We start from the raw sequence: 25,881 nt of genomic DNA on the forward strand, positions 1-25,881 counted from the left end.
GAATTCTACCAGAATTTCAAAGAAGAGTTAATACCAATATTCTTAAAATTGCTCTACACAAAAGAAACAGAAGGAACGTTACCAAACCCCTTCTATGAGGCTACTATTACTCTGATTCCTAAAACAAACAAGGAAACATCAAAGAAAGAGAACTACAGACCAATCTCCCTCATGAACATTGATGCAAAAATACTCAATAAAATACTGGCAAACAGACTCCAAGAACACATCAAAACAATTATCCACCATGATCAAGTAGGCTTCATCCCAGGGATTCAAGGGTGGTTCAACATACAAAAGTCTGTCAATGTAATACACCATATAAACAAACTCAGAGGAAAAAAAAACACCTGATCATCTCACTAGATGCCAAAAAGGCATTTGACAAAATCCAACACCCCTTCATGATAAAGGTCTTGGAGCAATCAGGAATACAAGGACTATGCCTAAACATAATAAAGGCAATTTAGAGCAAGCCAACAGCCAACATCAAATTAAATGGAGAGAAACACAAAAAGCTTCTACTAAAATCAGGAACAAGACAAGCCTGTCCATTCTCCCCATATCTATTCAATATAGTACTTGAAGTTCTAGCCAGAACAATAAGACAACATAAGGAGATTAAGGGATACAAATTGGAAAGGAAGAAGACAAGCTTTTCCTATTTGCAGATGACATGATAGTATAATTGAGTGATCCTAAAGATTCAACCAAGAAACTGATACAGCTTACAAACACTTTCAGCAACATAGCAGGATACAAGATCAACTGAAAAAAGTCAGTAGCCCTCCTATATACAATTGACAAACAGGCTGAGAGAGAAATCAGAAATATAACACCCTTCATAATAGCCACACATGATATAAAATGCCATGGGGTAACACTATCCAAGCAAGTGAAGGACCTATATGACAAGACAAGAACCTTAATTCCCTGAAAAAAGAAATTGAAAATGTCAGAAAAATGGAAAGATCTCCCATGCTCATGGATAGGTAGGATTAACATAGTAAAAATGGCAATTTTACCAAAAGCAATCTACAGATTCAATGCAATCCCGATCAAAATACCAACACAATTCTTCACAGACCTGGAAAGAATAATACTCAACTTCATATGGAAAAACAAAAAACCCAGGATAGCCAAAAGAATCCTGTACAATAAAACAACCTCTGGAGGCATCATAATCCCTGACCTCAAGCTCTACTATAGAGCTAGAGTAATAAAAACAGCTTGGTCCTGGCATAAAAACAGACATGTGAACCAATGGAATTGAAGACCCTGACAATCCACACACCTATAAACATATCATTTTTGACAAAGAAACCAAAACTATACAATGGAAAAAAGAAAGCATCTTCAACATATGGTGCTGGCATAACTGGATATCAACATGTAGAAGGCTGCAAATAAATCAATATCTGTCACCATGCACAAAACTTAAGTCCAAGTGGATCAAAGACCTCAACATAAATTCAACTACTCTGAACCTGATAGAAGAGAAAGTAGGAATTAGTCTTGAATGCATTGGCATAGAAGATCACTTCCTAAATATAACACCAGTAGCACAGACACTGAGAGAAACAATCAATCAATGAGACTTCTTGAAACTGAGAAGCTTTTGTAGAGCAAAGGATATGGTCAACAAGATAAAGCAACAGCCTACAGAATGGGAAAAGATCTTTACAAACCCCACATCTGACAGAGAACTGATATCCAGAATATGTAAAAAACTCAAGAAATTAGACATCAAAATTCCCAACAGTCCAGTTAAGAAATGGGCTAGAGAACTAAACAGAGAATTGTCAACAGAGGAAACTCAAATGGCTGAAAGACATTTAAGGAATTGCTCAACATCCCTAATCATCAGGGAAATGAAAATCAAAATGACTCTAAGATACCACCTTACACCTGTCAGAATGGCTAAGATCAATAACACTGAAGACAGCTTATGCTGGAGAGGATGTGAAGATAGGGGAACTCTCCTCCACTGCTGGTGGGAATGCAAGCTTGTACAACCACTTTGGAAATCAATATGGCGCTTTCTTAGAAAATTGGGAATCAATCTCCCCCAAGATCCAGCTAGACAACTCTTGGGCATATACCCAAGAAATGCTCAATCATACAACAAGATCACTTGCTCAGCTATGTTCATATCAGCATTGTTTGTAATAGCCAAAACCTGGAAACAACCCAGATGCCCTTCAAATGAAGAATGGATAAATAAAATGTGATACATGTACACAATGTAATACTACTCAGCAGAGAAAAACAATGACATCATGAGGTTTACAGGCAAATGGATGGATCTAGAAAAAATCATCCTGAGTGAGGTAACCCAGAGTCAGAAAGACAAATATGGTATGTACTCACTCATAGGAGGATACTAGAGGTGGAACAAGGATGACTGGACTGCTACTCACAAATCCAGGGAGGCTACCTTGAAAACAGGACCCCAAGAAAGACACAGAAATCGACCACTGACAGAGAAATGGATGAGATCTCCTGTAGTGGGTAGGCATTCCAGCTTGGATCTGGAAGTTCCAACCCCCATTGAGACTCTGGCAACTGTCATACCTATGAGGCAGGGCGAGGGGAGGCACCTGGAGATCCGAGAGCTGGATGGGCCAGTACTCACTCTGCTCATTCTCTCTGTTCTGGGACCCTGAACATTGGAGGTTGTCTGAGCAGAGCTCCAGAGAACACCGCTGGACTGTGATACACCTTTCCCAGACCCTGAAACCTACATATCACTTAATTTGTGAGTTACACCATTAAATATATATCCTTTTAACTACGTGGAATGGCCAAAATAATTTCACCAATATCTGGTGCCCAACATGGGGCACGAACCCACGACCCTGAGATTAAGAATCTCATGCTCTACCGACTGAGCTAGCCAGGCATGTTCTGGAATGGATGAGGTCTGGCACCCTGAGCAGTCCAGCGAGGACTTGGTCTTAGTTGAGCAATTTGGCTAGGAGGATAGTATGAAGCATGGTTCTGAGTCTGGGGGATAGCTGCCATGAAATACCCTGAAGGCGGGGCTGGCTGATAGGGGTTGATCACCGGGTTAGGCACAGCCCTCACACTTGCCATTCTCTGCATATACTGGTTAATGAGGTGAACCTGGCGCTCTTCTTTGCACTGAGCTAAAGCTACATAGAGTGGCTTCATGGCCACAATTCTGCCATTCATCTCCGTAACTGCTTTAGTGGCTTCTTCAGGGGAAGAGAAACACACAAACCCAAATCCTTTGCTGCGACCCCCTCCATCATAACCTTTGCACTAGTGATTGTACCAAATGGAGAAAATTCTTTCCAGAGACATTCATCATCAATACCATCATCAAGATTTTTCACATAACCCCCTGGTATCTGGTGATCCTATCTTGCTTCATCTGTTCAAATTTGCGCTTAAGTTCCATCTGCTGTTCCACTTTTTTCTGAGCTCGACTAACATAAATCTGTTTTCCGTTGAGCTCCTTGCCATTCATCTCATCCACAGCTTTCTGTGCAGCTTCATGCCTTTCAAAGCTTACAAATCCAAATCCTTTGGATTTTCCACTTTCATCAGTCATTACTTTCACACTTAAGGCAGGCCCAAACTTGCCAAAGAGATCCTTAAGGCACTCATCATCCATGTCTTCTCCAAAGTTCTTGATGTAAACGTTGGTGAATTCCTTTGCCATTGCTCCAAGTTCTGCTTCTCGTTCTTTCCGAGACTTAAATCGTCCAACAAACACTTTACGGTCATTTAGAAGCATCCCATTCATTTTTTCAATAGATCTTTCAGCTGCTTCCTGTGTTTCAAAATGTACAAATCCATAGCCTTTGGAACCATTTTCATCACAAACCACCTTACATGAAAGGATGTTACCAAATGCAGAAAACGTATCATACAGTGCTTTATTATCAATGGATGTGTCCAAATTTTTAATAAATGTTGCCTACTCCTCTTTTGCAAAGTGATGGATCACGCTGAGACCACATGATGGGTACTGGCTTGCCCTTTATCACATCAAAATTCATGGTGTCCAAAGCACACTCCACGTCTCCTGGCTGCTGGAATTGATCCCGAGAGAATGTTGGGCTTCTAAGACATTTCCATTTGGACGTTTGTCTTTTTGGAACAAAAATGGCCTACTGGGCAAAGAACTGCCCTTGCCTTGATGGCTGACAGTACAAATGCAATGCTGTCCTTTTTGGACAAGTGGGACACAAGGAAAGTTACCACTGTACTCTGCCAAGACAGGGTAAGATGGTCTTTCAGAATTCCTGCTTCTGAAAATGGTCTGTCAGATACTCAAGGCCTGTAGCCAATTTGAATGCAGCAACAATGCTGAGAAACATTAGGTGACTGTCCAGGGTGCCAGCTGTCTCTGTCTACTCTTGCAAGATTCACGAAAGTTGCTTGCATCCATCTTCAATTTCGCAGGTACCATTATGTTCCTTCTCAGGTCTTTGATGGGATTGAAGACTAGCAGTTATAGTTACAACTTAGTATACATATAATATCTTAGATAGAACATATTAAGTATTAGATTCAGGTTCTTTAGGATAGGACACCTTTGAATGATCTTTATATCTTGCCATTTACCTATGCTCTATACTTCTCTGGATTTTAGTATGTGTTTCTTGCTTGATATTGTTTGCATAGGTTTTAGTTACATCTTATCTAGGTCATTATCCCTCATTATTCCTGAACAACATTTGATAACCATTCCTTTGTATATAGTCTTGTATTAGTTTAGAACCTTCTTATTAGACAAAAAGGGGGAGATGTAGTGGGTAGCCATTCCAGCTTGGATCTGGAAGTTCCAACCCCCACTGAGACTCTGGCAACTGTCACACCTACAAGGCAGGGCAAGGGGAGGCACCTGGAGACCCGAGAGATGGATGGGCCAGCACTCGCTCTGCGCGCTCTCTCTGTTCCAGCACCCTGAATGTTGGAAGTGGTCCGAGCAGAGCTCCAGAGAACACCGCTGGACTGCGATGCACCTTTTCCAGACCCTGAAACCTACCTATCACTTAATTTGTGACTTACACCATTAAATAAATATCCTTTTAACTACGTGGAATGGCCAAAATAATTTCACCAATAATCACCATGAACAACCTGGATGTGAGTGGGGGTAATGAAGGGCAAGGGTCAAGGGAAAGAGAGCTTAGGGGAGTGGGTGGTCCCAGCTGGATCAAGAACAGAGAAAGAGAACAAGGAATAAGAGACCATGATAAATGAAGACCACATGAGACTAGGAAGAAGCAAAGTACTAGAGAGGTCCACAGAAATCCACAAAGATACCTCCACAATAGACTAGTGACAATGGCCAAGAGACAGCCGAGATTGACCTACTCAGGTGATAGGATGGCCAAACATCCTAATTGTCATGCTAGAAACCTCATCCAATGACTGAGGGAACCCAGATGCAGAGATCCACGACTAGGCCTCAGGTGGAGCTCCAGGAGTCCAACTGTCAAGAAAGAGGAGGGTTTGTATGAGCGAGAATTGTTGAGACCAAGGTTGGAAAAAGCACAGGGACAAATAGCCAAGCGAATGGAAACACATGAACTATGAACCAATAGCTGAGGAGCCCCAACTGGATCAGGCCTTCTGGATAAGTGAGACAGTTGATTACCTTGATCTGTTTGGGAAGAATCCAGGCAGTGGCACTGGGACCTGTCCTCAGTGCATGTGCTGGCTGTTTGGAACCTGGGCTTATACAGGTACACTTGGGTCAGCCTGGGAGAAGGGGACTGGACCTGCCTGGACCGAATCTACCAAGTTGAACTCAATCCTCAGGGGAGTCTTTGCCCTGGAGAAGATGTGGATGGAGGGTGGGCTGGGGGGAAGGCAGGGGGTTAGGACTGGGAAGAACAAGGGAATTTGTGGCTGATATGTAAAATTAAATTAAATTATAAAATAAAATTTAAAAAAAAAAAAAAGAAAAAAAGAGGGCCGGGCGATGGTGGCACACGACTTTAATCCCAGCACTCGGGAGGCAGAGGCAGGCGGATCTCTGTGAGTTCAAGGCCAGCCTGGGCTACCAAGTGAGTTCCAGGAAAGGCGCAAAGCTACGCAGAGAAACCCTGTCTCGAGAAAAAAAAAAAAAAAAAAAAAGAGCTGTTTGGATCTTGCCTCTAATTGTACAGGAAAAACCCATATCTGGAGTTTTTACATTTTATACAGATGCCAACAAAGAACGAAAGGCAGGTTACAAATCAGAAAATTTAAGTAAAGTGGTTCAAAGTCCTTATAATTCACTTCAAAAATCAGAATTGTATGCTATTCCATTGGTTAATGGATTTTTCAGAACCTCTCAACATAGTTACTGACTCTCAGTATGCTGAAATAGTGGTATTACATATTGAGACTGCAGAGTTTATCCCTGATGCTTCAGAATTAACTTCATTATTCATTCAATTACATGATACAATCAGGAAAAGGAGTCATCCTTTATATATAACTCACATCCAATCCCATACTGGTCTGCCAGGCCCTCTAGCACAAGGTAATGATGAGGTTGATAAATTATTGATAGGAAATGTGCTGGAGGCCACAGAATTTCATTTAAAAAAAAACCCATCATGTCAATAGTTAAGGTTTAAATGAGGATTTTTCCATAACCTGGCAACAAGTCAAAGAAATAGTAAAAAAATGTCCTACTTCTTCCTTCTAAAATCAGATGCCATTATCAGCAGGATGTAACCCAAAGGGTACTCAGAGGAATGAAATCTGGCAGATGGATGTGTTTTACTTTGTGGAATTTGGAAAATTGAAATATGTACACCACACCATCGAAACTTATTCAGGATTTCAATGGGCAACTGCTTTGAGTTCTGAAAAAGCTGATTTTTTTAATCACTTATTTGCTAGAAATTATGACAGTCATGGCTATACCTGCACAAATCAAAACTGAGAATGCTGCAGCATATGTCTCTGGTAAAATGAAACAGTTTTTTGCTTATTAAAATATAAAGCATATTACAGGTATAACACATAATCCTACAGGTCAAGCAGTTATAGAAAGATCAAACAGAACTCTACAGGTATGCTAAATAAACATAAAGGGGTAACAAAAAAACAGAAATAAACTACATAATGCTCTACTAACTTTGAATTTTCTCAGTGCCAATGAGAAAAGTACAGCTGCAGAGGGACATTAGATAATAGAAAAAACTATAGAATTAAATCAGCCTATATACTTTAAGAATGTGCTGACCTCAGAGTGGAAACCAGGATATGTGTTACATTGGGGACGAGGTGTTGCTAGAGTTTTCCTGCCTTGCCCACAGTCAGGACAAATCTTTGTCACCCGCCAGTCCCACAGCCGCTCAGACCCAACCAAGTAAACACAGAGACTTATATTGCATACAAACTGTATGGCCATGGCAGACTTCTTGCTAACTGTTCTTTTATCTTAAATTAACCCATTTTTATAAATCTATACCTTGCCATGTGGCTGGTGGCTTACCGGCCTCTTTACATGCTGCTTATCCTGGCGGTTGCTGCAGTGTCTCTCTGCCTCCACCTTCTGCTTCTCAGAATTCTCCTCTCTCCTTGTCCCACCTACTCCCTGCCTGGCCACTGGCCAATTGGTGTTTTATTTATTGACCAATTAGAGCAATTTGACACACAGACCATCCCACAGCACTTCCCCTTTTCTTTTTTTTTTTAAAGGAAGGTTTTAACTTTTACACATCTCCAAAACCAGCTTGGATTATTTGGGAATTTGGGTGTAGCTTCTCTTACTACTTCCTGCTGGAGGGGGCACTGTATCTTATGGGGACACAAAGAAAATTTTAGGATCATGGAATAGTCTGTGAGAATGTATCGTCTGAGCCAGTTGCCTAGAAATGATTTTGGATGTTGGATCATCTGGGCCATGGTGTCATCGGAGACCTTTCAGGTGGTCTTGGCTGGTCAAACCTGATGTATCTTAATCTGGAACAAATCCATAACCTCTGGCTTTCTGTAGAAACAAAAGCAGAGCCTCTTTTCCAAAGCAACATATCCTTATATCCAAATTTTGAGGTCAAGTTACCTTTAAAATACACATTTTGGCATAACTCAACCGCTTTTGCAATCAAATGTTTTTCTTCAGTTACAAATATCAAAGAGAACATAATCCAGATTCTCTGTGTGGTAGCCATCTTTATGTGACTTATTTTTTATATTACCTTTAGCCTATTGCTTTAAACTGCAGCCTTATAAGCCTGAAATGGTGCTGTGACAGCTGGCTCCGCCTACTTCAGCTTCTCAACATGGCGGTGGTACATTTTCTGCCAGCTCTGGGAGCCATCCTGGGTCTATGCTTTTATCCAAGCAGCGTGTAGCCCAGAAACCTCTTTTTTTGTTTTGTACTAGCAAAGGCTAAATCCACCACACAGCTTAATGTGCCATTTGCAGAGGCCTCATTCCCGCTATACTGCAGATCCAGTTCGCATGTTAGGAACCCGCCAGTAACTCAAACCGGCAGGCTGCTGCTCATTTGAGAGAGACAATTAGGAAGCTGTTTTTAGCTCCATTTTAGAATCTTTTCTCAGGTTTTAAGTAGAAACTCTTGCCAACACGTTGGACACCAATTAGCCACTGGACAACAAAGTATCCTCAAATCAACAGGACAAAATGGACAGACAGAACACGAAACAAAGGACTACTGATTCTTGCCAAAACAAGTGTTGTTATGGCTTTATCAAAAGGCATCTTCTGAGGCCAGGACAATATGGCCCCATCCCTGAAGTGGCCTTTGCAATCCGGAAAAGGTACAGTGCCCTTTTCTTCAAAGGCAGCGTTACAGGCAGAGGGCCAATGGCTTCTGTTGTGCAATGGAACAGCAGCTGAAAGCTCACGCCTCTTGATAGTAGAATGGCATTTAATAGAAGGATGTGGAGAAGAAGGGGATGCTGAGTTGAAGCCATATATACACAGCCAAGAAGAATGGACAGCTGAATTCAAAAACTGTCAACAATTTCCAGAATTTAAAATCCTGAATCATGTGATGACACTAGTGGAATTCAGGTGTTTCTGGTACATAGACTGCACTCACCCAATGTGAGGTTGAACTGTTGACCTTGTGTACATCCTACTTCACAAATGAGTCTGTCAGATACACTAAGCCTATAGGCTGAAGATGATGCCCCAATACTGCGGAGAAACCTCAGGTGACTGCCCAGGCAGCTGACTGTTTCTGTCAACTCACAAATTTTTTTGGAAGTTGCTTGTATGCACTTCTTGTTTTTATTTTTGTTAGCTAATATTATTTCCTTCTTGGGTCTCTGAGGGAGTTGAAGTTTAGTTAGTCATGGTTGAAAATTAGTTAGTTATAGTTGAAAATTAATTAGGATAGAAAGTACATTAGATACATCTTGGATTTACCAAAATAGGATAGACAATGGAATTATTTTCTCTGATTTGTCAAATACCTGTTTAGGTATTTATTACTTGTATATATTGTATATAGTTATTGTACTTTTGTATATAGTTTTTCTTTTGTTAGTTATAACCTTTTGCTTTTTTTTCTTTTTATTAAAATAGAAAAGGGGAAATGTGGTGGTATTTTATTTGTACTGAAATGTGATTTTAATTGTATGTTAATAAATAAAGTTGCCTGGGGGTCAGAGCTATTAGAGCCATAGCAAGAGCATGACGGTGGTGGTGTACGCTTATAATCCCAGCACTTGGTAGGCAGAGTTAGGTATATCTCTGTGTGTTCAAGGATACAGCCAGCATTGGAGACACACACCTTTAATCTCAATACCATAGAAGGACCTGGAGGTCTCTACAGACAGGCAATGATGAGGCAGTCATTTGTTTGGGTTTACAACCAATGAGAAGGCAGAACAGAAAGACTATATAAAGACAAACACAGGAAGTAGGTCTCTTGTGGAGAGGTCTCTTGGCTGAAGAGGCTAGCTTCAGCTGGAAAGTTAAGGCTCTTAGCTCTGATCTCTTGGCTTTCTTTTTTGCATTGGTTCTGTGTTTCTCATTTGATAAGATGGTTGGTTACATCTACAATGAGGTTTTGCTTTTGTTTCTACAGGAGGAGATAAGCTGTGGGTACCATCAAAATTGATATAGGTTAGATTTGAACAAGAGAGACCTCTTAACTAGAGGAGGTGATAGTTCATCTACCAGCATCAACATCTAATTTAAACTAACTTATACCAGCAACCCATGACTTTTCACTTAATCAGATAAAAACTTGCCAAAAAGGAACATCCTCAAAATTAGTCTTGGGGAAAGGTTTTTGTTTTTGTCTTTAAGGAGAATGAAGGCTAAGGAATCTGAAGAACACTGGACAAATGAGACAACTGAAGAAAAAGGACAAATCATCTATCCCAGGAAACAGAGTAAAATGGCCTATGGGTATATCATCTATAAAATTTAATAAGTCTTCCTAAATGTTTGTTTCTGCTCTTCTCTAAAGAAAATTAACACTTTTGGTCTTCTTGTAGTCCCAGTTCAATTAAAATTTAAAGCTGACTTTGGAGTTGGACAATGACTCTCTCCTTCTTTAAACTCAAGCATGTTGATAAAAGGAAAATGCAAACTCCCTGTATCATGCCAGAAGAAAGAGCCATCTTCTGCTATGGGACAGGAGAAAAACCATATTAATTAAGGGACTATTCTGTTACTAATCTCAATTTTTTATTCTATTCTGATTCTTTAAAAAAAGACAATTACTAGTTTTAAATACTTTACGTTGGATTGGATTTTTATATTGTATATCAATTATATATATATACATATATATACATATAGTTAGAAAATGTCATACATATATTTCTAATCTTGTTCAAGGTATTGTACTTATACAGTTCATTTAACAATGTAATGCAATTTGCTGATTCTTGAATGTTATTATTACAATATAAAGAAATGATAGTAGTTAGGCATTATAATAGAACTTGTAGTCATATTAGGTATGTTTTCAAGATTGAGCAGATATATTTTAGATAGACAGGTCATATTCAAACTCTTCAAAGATCTACAGAATATGGCATTTAAAATGTTTTAAGAACTTAGAAAAATTTTCTTTTTTGTTATGACTATGAGACACGTCGTCTCCTGGCCGTACCAATCTACTTCAGAGAAAATTTGGGCATTGAAGAAACTGCATATGGGATTAACTTTCATTGTGGCAAAAGTTAGTCACTGGACAACAAAGTATCCTCAAATCAACTGCTTACAAAAGGACAGACAGGACATGAAACAAAGGACTACTGATTCTTGCCAAAACAAATGTGGTTGTGGCTTTATCAAAAGGCATCTTCTGAGGCCAGGAAAATATGTCGCCATGCATAAAGTGGCCTTTTCAATCTGGAAAAGGTACAGTGACCTTTTCTTTGAAGGCAGCTGAACAGGCAGTGGGCCAATGGCTTTTGATATGCAATGGAACAGCAGCTGAAACAGTTATTCTTGAAGAGTAACTAAGCTCACACCTCTCAATGATAGACTGGCATTTAATAGCAGAAACAAACATTTAGGAAGACTTATTAAATTTTATAGATGATATACCCATAGGCCATTTTACTCTGTTTCCTGGGATAGATGATTTGTCCTTTTTCTTCAGTTGTCTCATTTGTCCAGTGTTCTTCAGATTCCTTAGCCTTCATTCTCATTAAAGACAAAAGCAAAAACCTTTCCCCAAGACTAATTTTGAGGATGTTCCTTTTTGGCAAGTTTTTATCTGATTAAGTGAAAAGTCATGGGTTGCTGGTATAAGTTAGTTTAAATTGGATGTTGATGCTGGTAGATGAACTATCACCTCCTCTAATTAAGAGGTCTCTCTTGTTCAAATCTAACCTATATCAATTTTGATGGTACCCACAGCTTATCTCCTCCTGTAGAAACAAAATTAACACTTTTGGTCTTCTTGTAGTCCTAGTTCAATTAAAATTTAAAGCTGACTTTGGAGTTGGACAATGACTCTCTCCTTCTTTAAACTCAAGCATGTTGATAAAAGGAAAATGCAAACTCCCTGTATCATGCCAGAAGAAAGAGCCATCTTCTGCTATGGGACAGGAGAAAAACCATATTAATTAAGGGACTATTCTGTTACTAATCTCAATTTTTTATTCTATTCTGATTCTTTAAAAAAAGACAATTACTAGTTTTAAATACTTTACGTTGGATTGGATTTTTATATTGTATATCAATTATATATATATATACATATAGTTAGAAAATGTCATACATATATTCTAATCTGTTCAAGGTATTGTACTTATAGTTATTTAACATGTAATTTGCTGATTCTTGAATGTTATTATTAAATATAAAAAATGATAGTAGTTAGGCATTATAATAGATTTAATAGTCAGATGTGGAGAAGTACGGGATGCCATGATGAAGTCACACACAAACACACACACACACACACACACACACACACACACACACACACCACACATACACATACACACATACACAGCCAAGAAAAATGGACAGCTGAATTAAAAAAAATCAACAGTTTCCAGAATTTAAAATCCTGAATCATGACATGACACTAGTAGAATTCAGGTGTTTCTGGTACATGGACTGCACTCACCAAATGTGAGGTCAAACTGTTGACCTTCTGTACACCCTACTTCACAAATAAGTCTGTCAGATACACTAAGCCTATAGTGAGATGATAGCTGTGAAAGACTTGATGCTGCTGTCATTTTTTTTTTTTTTTTATTTTTTTTTTTTTTTTTTTTTTTTTTTTTTTTTTTTTTTTTTTTTTTTTTTGTTAATATGTCAGTTTTTTTTTATTTTTTTTTTTTTTGTCTATGATAGACATTGTTTAGGTATTTATTGCTTGTATATATGGTATATAGTTGTTGTACTTTTGTATATAGTTTTTCTTATATTAGTTACAACTTTCCTTTTTTTCTTTTTATTAAAATAGAAAAGGAGAAATATGGTGATATTTTATTTGTACTGAAATGTCATTTTATTTGCATGTTAATAAATAAAGTTGCCTGGGGTCAGAGCTAATAGCAAGCCATAGCAGAAGCTGGGTGGTGGTTGTGCATGCCTTTAATCCCAGCTCTTGGGAGGCAGAGCTAGGCAGATCTCTGTGTGTTCAAGGATACAGCCAGCCTAGAGACACACGCCATTAATCTCAATACCAATCATAGAAGACCTGGAGTTCTGTACAGACAGGCAGTCATGTGGTTGGGTTTACAACCAGTGAGAAGGCAGAATAGAAAGTCTATAAAAAAAAAGACAGACAGGAAGTAGCTCTCTTGGCTGAAGAGGACAGCAGCAGCAGTGAAGGGTAAGGTTTTAGCTCTTAGCTCTGACCTCTTGGGCTTTTATCTCTGCATTGGCTCTGTGTTTCTTATTTAACAAGACAGTTACTTCTACATGGCTCTCAGCTTACCTTTGCTTTACATCTTGCTTCTCAAGGCAGCAGCTGGCTGTGTCTCCTCTGTTCTGCCTTTCCTTTCTTTTACTGTCTGTTTTTTGGATTTTCTGTCTGCCTTTAAGCTGCCTTGCCATTGGCTTTATTTAACATCCAATAAGAGCAACACATTTTCATAGCATACAGAAAGACATTCCCCCATCAGGTGTAATTTACTTTTCTATGAGGGTTACGAAGTAGGTGGTAAAGGAACTGTAGTTGTGTATCATTGCATGTTCAGCTTTATGGGAGGTACTGAAGAGGACATCATGAAATATTTGCTTATTCTGAATATTTGAATCTTACTATGTAGCACAATCTCATATTCAGTGTGATTTGGTGTAATAAAAAGCTGAATTGCCAATAGCTAGGCAGGTGGTACAGGCAGAATTTCTGGAGAATGAAAGGGGAGATGAATCTAGGTGGGAGAGAGAGACATGAAACAAGTTGGACACAGAATGTAACAGAGGTAAAAGACACGTGGTAGAATGTAGATTAATAAACATATGGGTTAATTTAAGTTATAAGAGCTAGTTAAAAACAAGCCTAAGCTAAAGTCCAAGCTTTCATAGTTAGTAAGAAGTCTCTACGTTGTTATTTGGGAGCTGGCTGGGCAGGACAGAGTAAGACTTGTTGCCCTCTTCTGTTTCAATGAGATCAAAATAAACAATGCTCCTTCAAGGCCAGAAGAACCTCCAAGAATTGACCAATATTATATAAACCAAAGTAAAAGCTGAAAAGATTTGAGAGCTTCAAGCATTCTCTGTTCACCCTTCATAAAATTGCCAATGTCCAAGTTGGATTTGGTCTAGTAATCCTTCCTCCAATCTCCCTGTCAGTCACACATGGTCCTTGTAGAGCTTGCCAAACTCCTGCTCTGTCTTGGTCTTCATCGAGTTATTTCTCAGATCTAAAAAACAATATGCATGTCCTTTGAAATTCAGCTCATTGTACAAGTTCAAATAGCCTCTCTGAAGATGGCACTAGGATGGGAAGGTAAGGCTGAAGTCCTAGAGTAAGTGGCAAAACAGCATCTCATTAAGATGATAAGAGCTTATTAAAGTAGCTCAGACTCTACCAAAGGTATCAGAAATGTATGATTATGGGCTGGAGAGATGGCTCAGAGGTTAAGAGCACTGACTGCTCTTCCAGAGGTCCTGAGTTCAATTCCCAGCAACCACATGGTGGCTCACAACCATCTGTAACGAGATCTGGTGCCCTCTTCTGGCCTGCAGACATACATGCTGTATACATAATAAATGAATAAATAAATCTTTAAAAAAAAAAGAAATGTATGATTATTTTAATACAAAATAAGAGTATTCATATAATATGAATATACCAATTGTGAACATATATTAATTAATAAAATGTTAGTACTACCTACTAAATATCTGGTTTTTTATGATTTTATTTTTATTTTTTGAAATGATAATATAATTATATCATTTCTTTCTTCCCTTTCCTTCCTCCAAACCCTCCCACATACCTCCCTCTTTCTCACTCTCCTTCAAATTCATGGTTTCCGTTACTTAAATTGTTACACACACACACACACACACACACACACACACACACACACACACTTCCAAATATATAAATACAAACTGCTCATATGTTTATTGCCAGATGACAATATTGAAGGTTTCAATACTAAGACATAGCAACATTGTGTACTCCAGGATACAATGATCCTTGATGGGTTGAGCATCTCTGATGTTATTGGCAGAAATATAAACTCAGAATTCCACCATAATGAAACTTCAAACACAATTTAAAAAACCCTTTACAAAATAAATAACCACTACACACACATAAATTGAAGCTCCAGAAAATACCATACTTTGGTTCTAACTCTCACTCAAAAGGAAAAGACAGACGAGAACAAAGAGGAAAAGTTATGTTTTTCTAAGACCCAAAATCATAGGCAGATCCAAAAGAAACTCATTGTGGTTTGGAAGTGACTGCCTCAAAATTTTTAGACTTACTAAAACTAAAGATTAAAAAAATTGTCCCAAATTACATGTATTTAAGGACCTAGCTATTACTTGTTAATGTAATGTGCAACCCAAGGCATGGGGTTGAATCACAGAACTAAACAATAAAAATTGTTAGATAATTAACAAAATCTGAATGAAATCTATGTCTTAGTCAATATTCTATTGCTGTGAAGAGACACCAACTCTTATAAAAGAAACTATTTAATTGGGGGTTTGTGTGGTATTGTGTTCCCAAAAATATTGTGCACTCTAATAAACTTATCTGGGGTCAGAGAACAGAACAGCCACAATATTAAACATAGAGGTTAGACAGTGGTAGCACATGCCTTTAATCCTAGCATTCAAGAGGCACAGTTCCACCTGGATCTCTATAAGTTCAAGGCCACACTAGAAACAGCCAAGCATGGTGACTCAAGCCTTTATACCCAGGAATTAATGTCAGGAGGCAAAAAGGTATTTAAGGTGTGAGGATAAGAAACTATAGCCTGGTTAATCTTTTAGGCTTTAGAGCAGCAGTTCAGCTGAGATCTATTTGGATAAGGGCACAGAAGCTTCCAGTCTGAGGAAATAGGATCAGCTGAAGAATTGGTGAGGTGAGGAAGCTATGGATTGTTCTACTTCTCTGATCTTTCAGGATTCACCCCAATACCAAGCCATGTGTTTGTTTTTATTAATAAGACCCTTTAAGATTCCTGCTACAGGCTTGCTTCGAATTTCACAGTGTAGTCCATTATCAGCATGGCAGAGAGCATGGCAGCATACAGGCAGACATGGTGCTGGAGAAGCAGCTGAGAGCTACATCCTGATCCACAGGTAGAGGTGGGGGAGAGAGAGAGAGAGAGAGAGAGAGAGAGAGAGAGAGAGAGAGAGAGAGAGAGACTGACTGGCTCTGGGCTTGGTATGGGCTTTTGAAACCCCAAATCCCACCTCCAGTTTAATACTTCTTTCTATAAGGCCCAATCTTCAAACTTCCTCATACGTCTCAAATAATGCCACTCCCTGGTGACTAAGCATTCATAATATGAGCCTGTGGGGGCCAGACTTATTCAAACCACCACAGTTTATTTTATTGCTTTTTCAAGACAAGGTTTCTCTGTGTAGCTTTGCACCTTTCCTGAAACTTACTCTGTATCCCAGGCTGGCCTTGAACTCCTGGCTCTGCCTCTTGAGTGCTGGGTTAAAAGGCATGTGCCACCACCACCTGGCTCCACCACAGTTTATAAAATTATTAATTGTATCAAATGTTAATTTCCTGATTTTGATACTTATACTAGAGTTATATAAGACCTTAATTTTTGAGACAGGTATTGTGTACATTCTTATAATCCTATGGTAGTTTGAAAGCAAATGGCCCCCAATGGTAGTGTCACTATTAGGAGGTGTGGCCTTGTTGGAGTGTGTGACTGTGGGAGTGGGCTTTGAGGTCTCTTTTTCTCAAGCTTCCCTCAGTGTGATAGTCAATCAACTTCCTGCGGCCTTCTCTTCAAGATGTAGAACTCTCAGCTCCAGTACCACATCTGACTCCATGCCTCCATGCCCCTGTCATGATGATAATGGACTGAACCTCTGAAACTGTAAGCAAGCCACCCCAATTAAATGTTATTTTTTAAGAACTGCCATGGTCATGGTGTCTTTTCACAGCAATAAGAACCCAAACTAAGACAGATCTCAAGCCTTAGGAGGACAGAACTAGAGGATTGTAAGTTCAAGGACAACGTGAATCACAAAGCAAGACACACACACACACACACACACACACACACACACACACACACACACAAAGACACACACACACACACACACACACAAACACAAACACACACACACACACACACACACCACAAAAATATATACATTTGAGGGAGCTGAATGAAGGGCCTCCGAGACCTCTTGGCAATATTTTGTGGATAATTCAAAATCTGTAATTATTTGAAAATCAGAAAATGTATGAAAAAATATGTAAAACACAAAAAAATTAAGTTGCATTGCATTTTTACTATAAAACTTTATGCAAGTACAAAAACATTTAAGGCTTTCTTAAAGCAATATTGTGCTAAGGAAGAAATTTTTATAATGGTACATTTTCATACTATAAGTAATATTGTGGCTCACATATATTCCATCATATATATGTAAGTATAAATTATATGTTCTATATGATCTCAAATTTTTATAATCTATGCAGAGATATTTTTAAAGTGTAAAACAAATAAGAAATCAGGTAGTATTAGAAATTTTGGGTTCTTCATACTAGCATATGCTTATTGTAAAAATAATAAGTTGGTCCAGAGAAACTAGGTAACAAGGAGGACCCTAAGAGGGACATGAATGAATTGCCCTAAGAGGGGGAAATAGATAAGATATCCTGGGTAAACTGGTAGGGAGTGAAGAGAGGAAGGGAAGGGGATGAGAACATGAGGGAACTGGATGATCCAGTTGGGGGAGGGATGGAGAGGGAGAGCAATGTAAGAGATATCTTGATAGAGGGAGCCATTATGGTGTTAGGGAGAAACCTAGTGCTGGAAAAATTCCAGGAACCCACAAGGATGACCCAGCAATAGAGAGGGAGAGGGTGGAGAGGGTCCCTGAACTGGCCTTTCCCTATAATCAGATTGGTGACTACCCTAATTTGTCAGGACAAATCTCTATCACCCATTGGTCCTACAGTTGCTCAGACCAAGTAAATACATGGAGGCTTATATTAATTAAAACTGCTTGGCCATTAGCTCAGGTTTACTTCTAACTAGCTCTTATACTTAAACTCAGCCCATTTCTGTTCATCTATATGTTGCCACATGTTCCTATGTGCCATTACATGCTACTCCCTAAATGGTGGGCTGGTGTCTCCTGACTCAACCTTCCTCTTCCCACAATTCTCCTTGTCTGCTTATCCCACCTATACTTCCTGCCAGGCTACTGGCCAATCAGCGTTTTATTAAACAAGTGTACAAAAGCATTATCCCATAGCAGGTAATTGTTCTCAGAATCCACATGGTGGCTCACAACCATCTATAACTGCAGTTCTAGGTGACCCAATGCCCTCTTCAGTCTTCCATGGCTCCAGGTATGCATTTAATGCAAATGCATACATGCAGACAAACACTCATACATGTAAAATAAAAGGATGTCTAGAAATGGATTAAATGCATTTCACCTTGGTGACAACAGTGAGACTTTAGGGATAAGAGTTAAATTTTATTATTTAAAAGTAATAGGTTTGGGTATCAAGTTTACAAATGGTAGACATGTGATGGTTAATCTTGATTGACGATTTAGTTAGATTTTAATCTTCATAGAAATACACCTTTGAGTGTGGCTATAAGGATGTTTCCATAAAGCTTTAATTAAGGATGACATGCACTAAACATGGATGGCACCATCTCATGAGCTGGGTGTCAAAAGTGGATAAAGGAAGAAAATAAGCAAAACACCATCAGTCATTTCTCAGCTTCCTGACTGTGGATAAAATGTGACCAGGTGCCTCACATTACTTCCCCTGTGACTTCCACAGCATAATTAACTGTACCCTTGAACTATAAAACAAACCCTCCCTTAAGTTGCTCATTTTCAGTATTTGGTCACAGCAACAAGAAAGTGAACTAATGTATTTTCCTTTATTGCACTCATTTACAATTTCTGTACTTTCTATGGTAGTTTTGATAGTTATTTCCAACTTTATGTCCACTGGTGGTATATTAGCAATATGAAAGTAATTTTAATTGCATTTTTTTATCTTTTATGGTTTGATGCTGTTACAACAGTTTGTTTTCTCCTTGCCAAGTGGCACAGGGAATTGGGCCTTCAAAAACATGTTCTCAATAAGATTTCCACCCTAATCAAAAAAAAAAAGATAGAAAATAAGAGGCATAAATTGCCACCAAAAAAACCCTCAAAAACAATGAAAAAGCAAGGCAACATGACTCCTCCAGGACACACAATTCCTCAAATACTGAAATACTTTCAAAATGGATAAAATACTAGATAAAAATTCCAACACATTCTTAGTCAAAATGATCAAAAAACCTGAAAAAGTTAGCAATATGGAAGGAAATTTCAGTGAGTAAATTGAGATTTTGTGAAAAACAAAGCAAAAGGTAATTCTGAATATGAAAACCTAATGAGTCAAATTTAAAACATACTGGAAATGAGTAATACACTCCACCAAGCAGAAGAAAAAATATTATGGATGGAGACAAGGTTGATGAGATACAATATTAAAACATTAATAAGGAAAGCAAAATAAATGAGCATAACTCTAGTCCAACTCCAAGCATCTATATGACAGAAGAAAGATCTGAAACAAGTACTAAATAATCTATTTGATAATACTATAGCAAAAAACTTCCCTAATCTAGAGAAAAATAGCCATCAAAGATGAGGCATTTATAACCTCAAATACTTATGAACAGAGAAGAACCTTTCCATGGCATATTATAGTCCAAATGCCAAAAAATAAAGAGAAATGTTATTAAATGCTAAAAGGTATAGTTGCCCTCCAAAATTTGATGAAAACCACATTACTGAAGACATTACATACTTGAGTCATAGGACATGGGAAAATAATGCTGGTACTGACCTGAAAGCTTCAGTCCTACTGGATAGCTTTCATAGTGCTAAGGTGTCATATAGATTGCCAGAGGAGAAAAGTAACCATCAATCTTACCTATCTGTGAACTCTGAGAACTAAAATAATGACTGCCAATAGGTACAATAGTGGCATACACATCAGGGGAGTAACCAACTACTTTTTTATTGGCCTTAAGGCCCACTCCACTAGTCCCATATATTGCACCAATATTTGAGGCAAGAACCTGTGTGGAGACAGATAATAGGCCATATGGGAGAAACTATTATTATAATGCTAAATAGACATATATTATTAAACCAACTCCTAACAATTCATTACAGATATAAATTAGTAAGTCTTTCAAACCTAATCAGATAAGCTTCTATTTACAGTAGATGGCAATTAATGACAACTGGTCAAGGTGCATCAGCATGAAATGGAATATTAATATCATATCCTCTCCTCCTGAGATTGGGGATCATTGTGGAAGAGGGGATGGATATATTGTAAGGTAGTAGGTGACTAAAACTATGTGGGATGACTCATCCCTAACAGGCTTGAGGGCCAGCCAGCCCAAACAAGTAAAAAAAAAAAAAAACTTTCTGAGAGCCAACCTGGGCCTGACTGAGGGCCTTAGCAACAGCAGCTGAAACATGATCTGGAGATGACCTGGACCAATGAGAGGCAGCCATGTCACACCAGCAGATGCATATTCATCAGACCTTCCCCCAGGGTGGGGTGGAGGGTATATAAGGCTTTCTTCTTCCTGAATAAACTGAGCTTGTTGTTTCAACATTCTCCCAGAGTCTGTGTCATTGACTCTGCACTTACTTGGCCCCCTCTCTGAAAGGGAACAACAGCACAAGACCCTGTTACTTCAGTATTTTGGGGACACAGCAAGACAGTTGCACACATGTACTTACAGTGGTTACTGTAACACCATGCACAAAACCTGTGAAAGCTTAAGCCAGTCCAAATCTCAGCACAGAGAAGGAATATGGGTATTAAGTCTAATTACCAGCTGAAGAGCTACTGATAATTGATAACTACTGGGAGAGGTAAAACTGGTTTTCTTTAGAAGTATATACCATGGTAGACTGACCAGGCTCTGGTGGAAGGCCACAGATCCAATATTAATTAGACTTAATGGTTCTAGGGAGCTAGCAAAGTCCTGAGTGATGTATATTGTTTGGCATGGGTACTCCAAGTCAAAGATTCCAATGCCTCAGACCCACAGAAGTGGGAAAGTCTTCCCTGGGTGAGGCTCAGAGGAACAACAAAGTCACCCTTGGTCTGAGTGCAAATGTTGACAATTTATGCAGAAAATGTCTACCAGAGCTTTCTCTTCCTAGATGTTTATAATCTGAAGATTACTCCCCTATGCAGATGGCTCCTGAGATTATCTAAATCTGCCTCCTTGTTCATTTGTATATAATAACCCTACTTTCTTATTTACCTGTATATAATAACCCCACCTCCTTGTTCAGCTGTATGCAATAACACCACCTCCATGTTCAACTGTATATAATGAGCATGCTGAACTTACCAGGTACTGTACCTTTTTCATCTGAGAGACCAGACCATTTGATCACAGTTTTTCTGTGTCTGTGTGCCTGTGCTTCTGTCTGTCATTTCTTAATTCCCTCATCACCCCTAGTCAGGTTTCAAGGAGCCAAGATGTTCAAGGACATAGACAATGGGTGTTAACAAGAGCACAAAAAGTTGGGTGGGTCTAGAAGGACAGTAGATCCAGGAGGAGTTGGGTGTGAATAAAAAAAAAAAGTCTCCTAGCAAATAAAAGCTCAATCCCATACAGATCCTGCCAAATTCTACCAACATTTAAAGAAGAGATAACACTAATGGTTCCGTAAAATAGAAAAAGTAAGGACCATTACCATATTCATTCTGTAAATCCAGTATTACCCAGATAGCAAAACCAGATAAAAGATACAACCAAGAAGAAAATTATAAATCAGCCTCCTAGATGAAGATAAAGTAAAAAAAAAAAATCAATAAAATTCTTGAAAATAAAATTCAAGAACAAATTAAGTAGTTCATACATTGTGACCAAGTTGGTTTCAGTTCAGAGATAAAAGGTTAGTTTAACATACTCAAATCAGTAAGTGTAATTTAGCAAATAAATAAGACTTAAGGGAATAAATAATATGATAATCTAGATATAATCACAAGAGACCTTCTGGTAAGATCAAACTTCCTTCATAATAAAAGCCTTAAAGAAACTAGGAACAAAAGGAATATATCTCAACATAATAAAAGCTATATACAATAAACTTATATGCAACATTATGCTAAGTGAGGAAAAACAGAGAACTTCCTCTAAAATCTGAAATGAGCAAGAGGGCTTCCTCTCTCCACTCTTATTCAATGTAGTGCTTGAAGTCTTAGATAGAACAATAAGAGAAAGAAATAAAATGGAGACAAATAAAAAAAGACAGAAAAGTATCCTTATTTGCTGATGACATGAGATTATACATAAAAAGCTCCACCAAAAACCAAAAGTCTTCAACCTGATGAAAGTTTTCAGCAAAATATCAGGATATAAAGTGACCATACTAAAATCATTAGATTTTTTATACACCAAGAGCAAACTTGCCAAAAAGGAAATCAGGGGAAAAGCCCATTCACAATAGTTTCAAAAGCTAAAAAGCCTAGCAATAACCACAACCAAAGAAAAAGAACAGTACAATTAAAACTTTGACACTGAAGGAAGAAATTGTGATATTAAAGTTGGAAAGGCCTCCAAGCACATGGATTGACAGAACTAATATTGCTGTGATGAAATACTATGACCAAAACAACTCAGGGAGGACAAGGTTTATTCAGCTTCATTAAAGGAAGTCAGGACAGGAACTCAAGCAGGGCAGGAACCTAGAGGCAGGCGCCGAAGAAGAAGTCATGAAGGGGTGTTGCTTACTGGCCTGCTCCTAGTGGCCTGCTCAACCTCCTTTCTTATAGAATCCAGGAGCACCAGCCCAGGGATGGGACCACCCAGAATGGACTGGGCCCTCCCCCATCAATCATTAAGAAAATTCCTTTCTGCCTTGCCTGCAGCCTGGCATTATGAATGTATTATCTTAATTGAGGTTCCTTCCTCTTAGATGATTTTAGTTTGTGTCAAGATGACATAAAATTAGCCAGCACAACTGATTCTTTCTCAACTTGACACACAAACGCATTTCCTTTCTCATTTGTCCTCAAGATCTCATGCTAAAAATATTAATAACTAGATGGGCAGTGGTACAAGCTTTTAATCCCAGCACTGGGAGGGGACAGAAACAGGCAGAACTCACTGAGTTGGAGGTAAGCCTGATCTACAGAGCAAGTTTCAGGCCAGGGCTACACAAAGAAATTCCTTCTTGGAAATATATATATATATATATATATTTGTAAAGATATATATATATATATATATTTGTAAAGATATATATATCACATATGTATATATATATATCACAGTCTTTACAAATTAAAAGTTCAGTCTCTTTAAAATAGTCAATCCAAAGTCTTTTAAAATTCAGTCTCCTCAACTGTGAGCTTCCATAAAATCAAAAATAAATTAAATACTTTCTTACTTCAAAAGAAAAGAACCAGGGCACAATCACGATCAAATCAAAGCAAAACCAAACTTCAAAAGTTAAATAACTGAACTTCCAATATCTAGGATTCACTCCCAATCTCCTGGGCTCCTCCAAAGGGCTTAGGTAATTTTTATGGCTCTGTCTGCCCTCTATAGCACACACACCTTGTCTCCTAACCACGGGCAGGCTCTCCAGCTTGTATTCTCAACTCCCACTGACTCCACTCCACTGCTGCTGTTCTTGGTGGTCATCCTGTGGTACTGGAATCTCCAAAATACTGGATGTTCTGCTGCAACTGGGCTACATTTTCACCAGTATCCTCTCCTGAGATCTTCTTGCACCTCATGGTGCCAAGCCTTAACTTCTCTGCATGACTCCTTCAGTCCTAGGCCTTCGTCTGCCTTTGAGGCTGCACCATCACCAATGGTCTTTCCTGGCCTCAGCTTAGCACTTCATGTCTTGAAGTGCCCTTGGTCCCTTCATATCATCAAAATCGCTACCACCTGCATGACTCTTACACTACCAAGTCCAGCTGCTAGCACAAGGTACAAGCTTGGCAACTTCTGGAACACAACTTCTCTGTGATCTCAGGAAACACTTTCTAAAAGATTTCACCCAGTGATGCTGGTCTCTGCTTAATCACCATTAATTTCTTAGCTCTAACCAACCAGCATCAATTGTCCCAGTAAAACAAATGTTTTACTTTAGTGGTTCTGGTATTTTGTTAATTACAGCTGATTCTTCAGCCCCAGCTGACCAGGCACCACAGATTTTTGACACAAATGGCCCAATAGGGTCTTTGCTTCCCTCTGAAACTTCTCAAGCCAGGCCTTCAACTTCTGCTCTGCTCTCAACATTCTTATCTTCCAAGATCCTACAGAACTCAGCTCACTGAGTTCTCAATACCCAATGGCTTTTCTACCACAAAGTTCCAAAGTCCTTTCATAATCCTCCCCCAAAAACATGGTCAGATCTGTCACAGTAATATCCCAGTATTCTGGTACCATCCAACCCATGCCTTAGGGTTACTACTGCTGGAATGAAACACCATGACCAAAGCAACTTGGGGAGGCAAGGGTTTATATGGATTACTCTTCACACAGTATCACTCATCAAAGGTCAGCATTGAGTATCCCAGCAAAGCAAAGGTTTTACTTTAATAGTTCTGGTATCTTATTAATTAGTATGATTCTTCAGCACCAGCTTATGTCAAATTGACATAAAACTATTCAGCACATTGCAAATATATATATAGCTGGAGCACCTTTCTTCCCCTGTTCTCAGAAGGTAGAACTTGAAATATTGTAGCATAATCTTTTTGCACACTGTGAAGATATGCTGCTTTCATTGGTTTAATAAAGAACTGAAAGTCCAATAACTACACAGGAAGAGGTTAGATGGTACTTGCAGATAGGGAGAGAGCTCTGGGGTGGAAGATATAAAAGTGATCAACAGATTCAATATAATTTCCATCAAATTCCCAATGACAGGGCAACAAGATGATTCATCAGGGAAAGGCACTTGCTATCAAGCCTGATAACCTGGGGATGACCTCAAATCTCCAGGACCCACATGGTAGAAAGAACCAACTCCCACAAGTAGTCTTCTACCCTCTACACTCACTCCATGGCATGCTCTCCACATTCCATTCCCAATACACAAAATAAATAGATGTTAACTTAATTTTAAAATTCCAAAGATAATTTTCATAGAACTGAATGATAATCTTAAAATACAAAAGACTCCAAATATATAAACCAATCTTCAACAGACAGAACAATGCTGGAGGTATCACAGTACTTGATCTCAAACTGTATTACAGAATCATAGTAACAAAAACAGCATGGTACTGGTACAAAAAAAAACTGGTACCAACAAAGTGGAGGAATAAAGAACATAGGTATAATCCCATACACCTATAGCAACCTTGAAGAGACAAAAGTCTCAAAAACCTTCAATGAAGTAAAGATAGTCTCTTTATCAAATAGTGCTAAGAAAACTGCATTTCCACATGTTGAATAATGGAATTGGATCCATACCACTCATTGCACACAAAAAATCAATTCAAAATGGATCAACAATCACAATATAAATCCTGAAACATTGAAAGTATCAAATCCTAGCCACTACAGTAAAAGGGAACAGTATTGGAACTTTTATATTGTAAGAGGAAAGAAAACAGGAAACATACTTTGAGATTTAGACATAGTCAATGGCTTTCTGAGCAGACTCCAACAGCATAGGAAAAAATCCCAAGAATTGACAAATAGGATTCCATTAATTTTTCATCTATTTATTGTGTGTATATGTGTATGTATATACATA

At 38.5% G+C, this 25,881-nt stretch overlaps 1 pseudogene; it reads right to left on the reverse strand.

Annotated features, from left to right (window-relative positions):
* Window positions 1–2,892: 2,892 nt before the first annotated feature.
* The window catches only part of LOC114688018, a 38,199-nt pseudogene continuing 15,210 nt past the window's right edge, over window positions 2,893–25,881 (reverse strand).

This window comes from Peromyscus leucopus, chromosome X, assembly GCF_004664715.2.
Source record: "Peromyscus leucopus breed LL Stock chromosome X, UCI_PerLeu_2.1, whole genome shotgun sequence".
Classification (NCBI taxonomy): Eukaryota; Metazoa; Chordata; class Mammalia; order Rodentia; family Cricetidae; genus Peromyscus; species Peromyscus leucopus.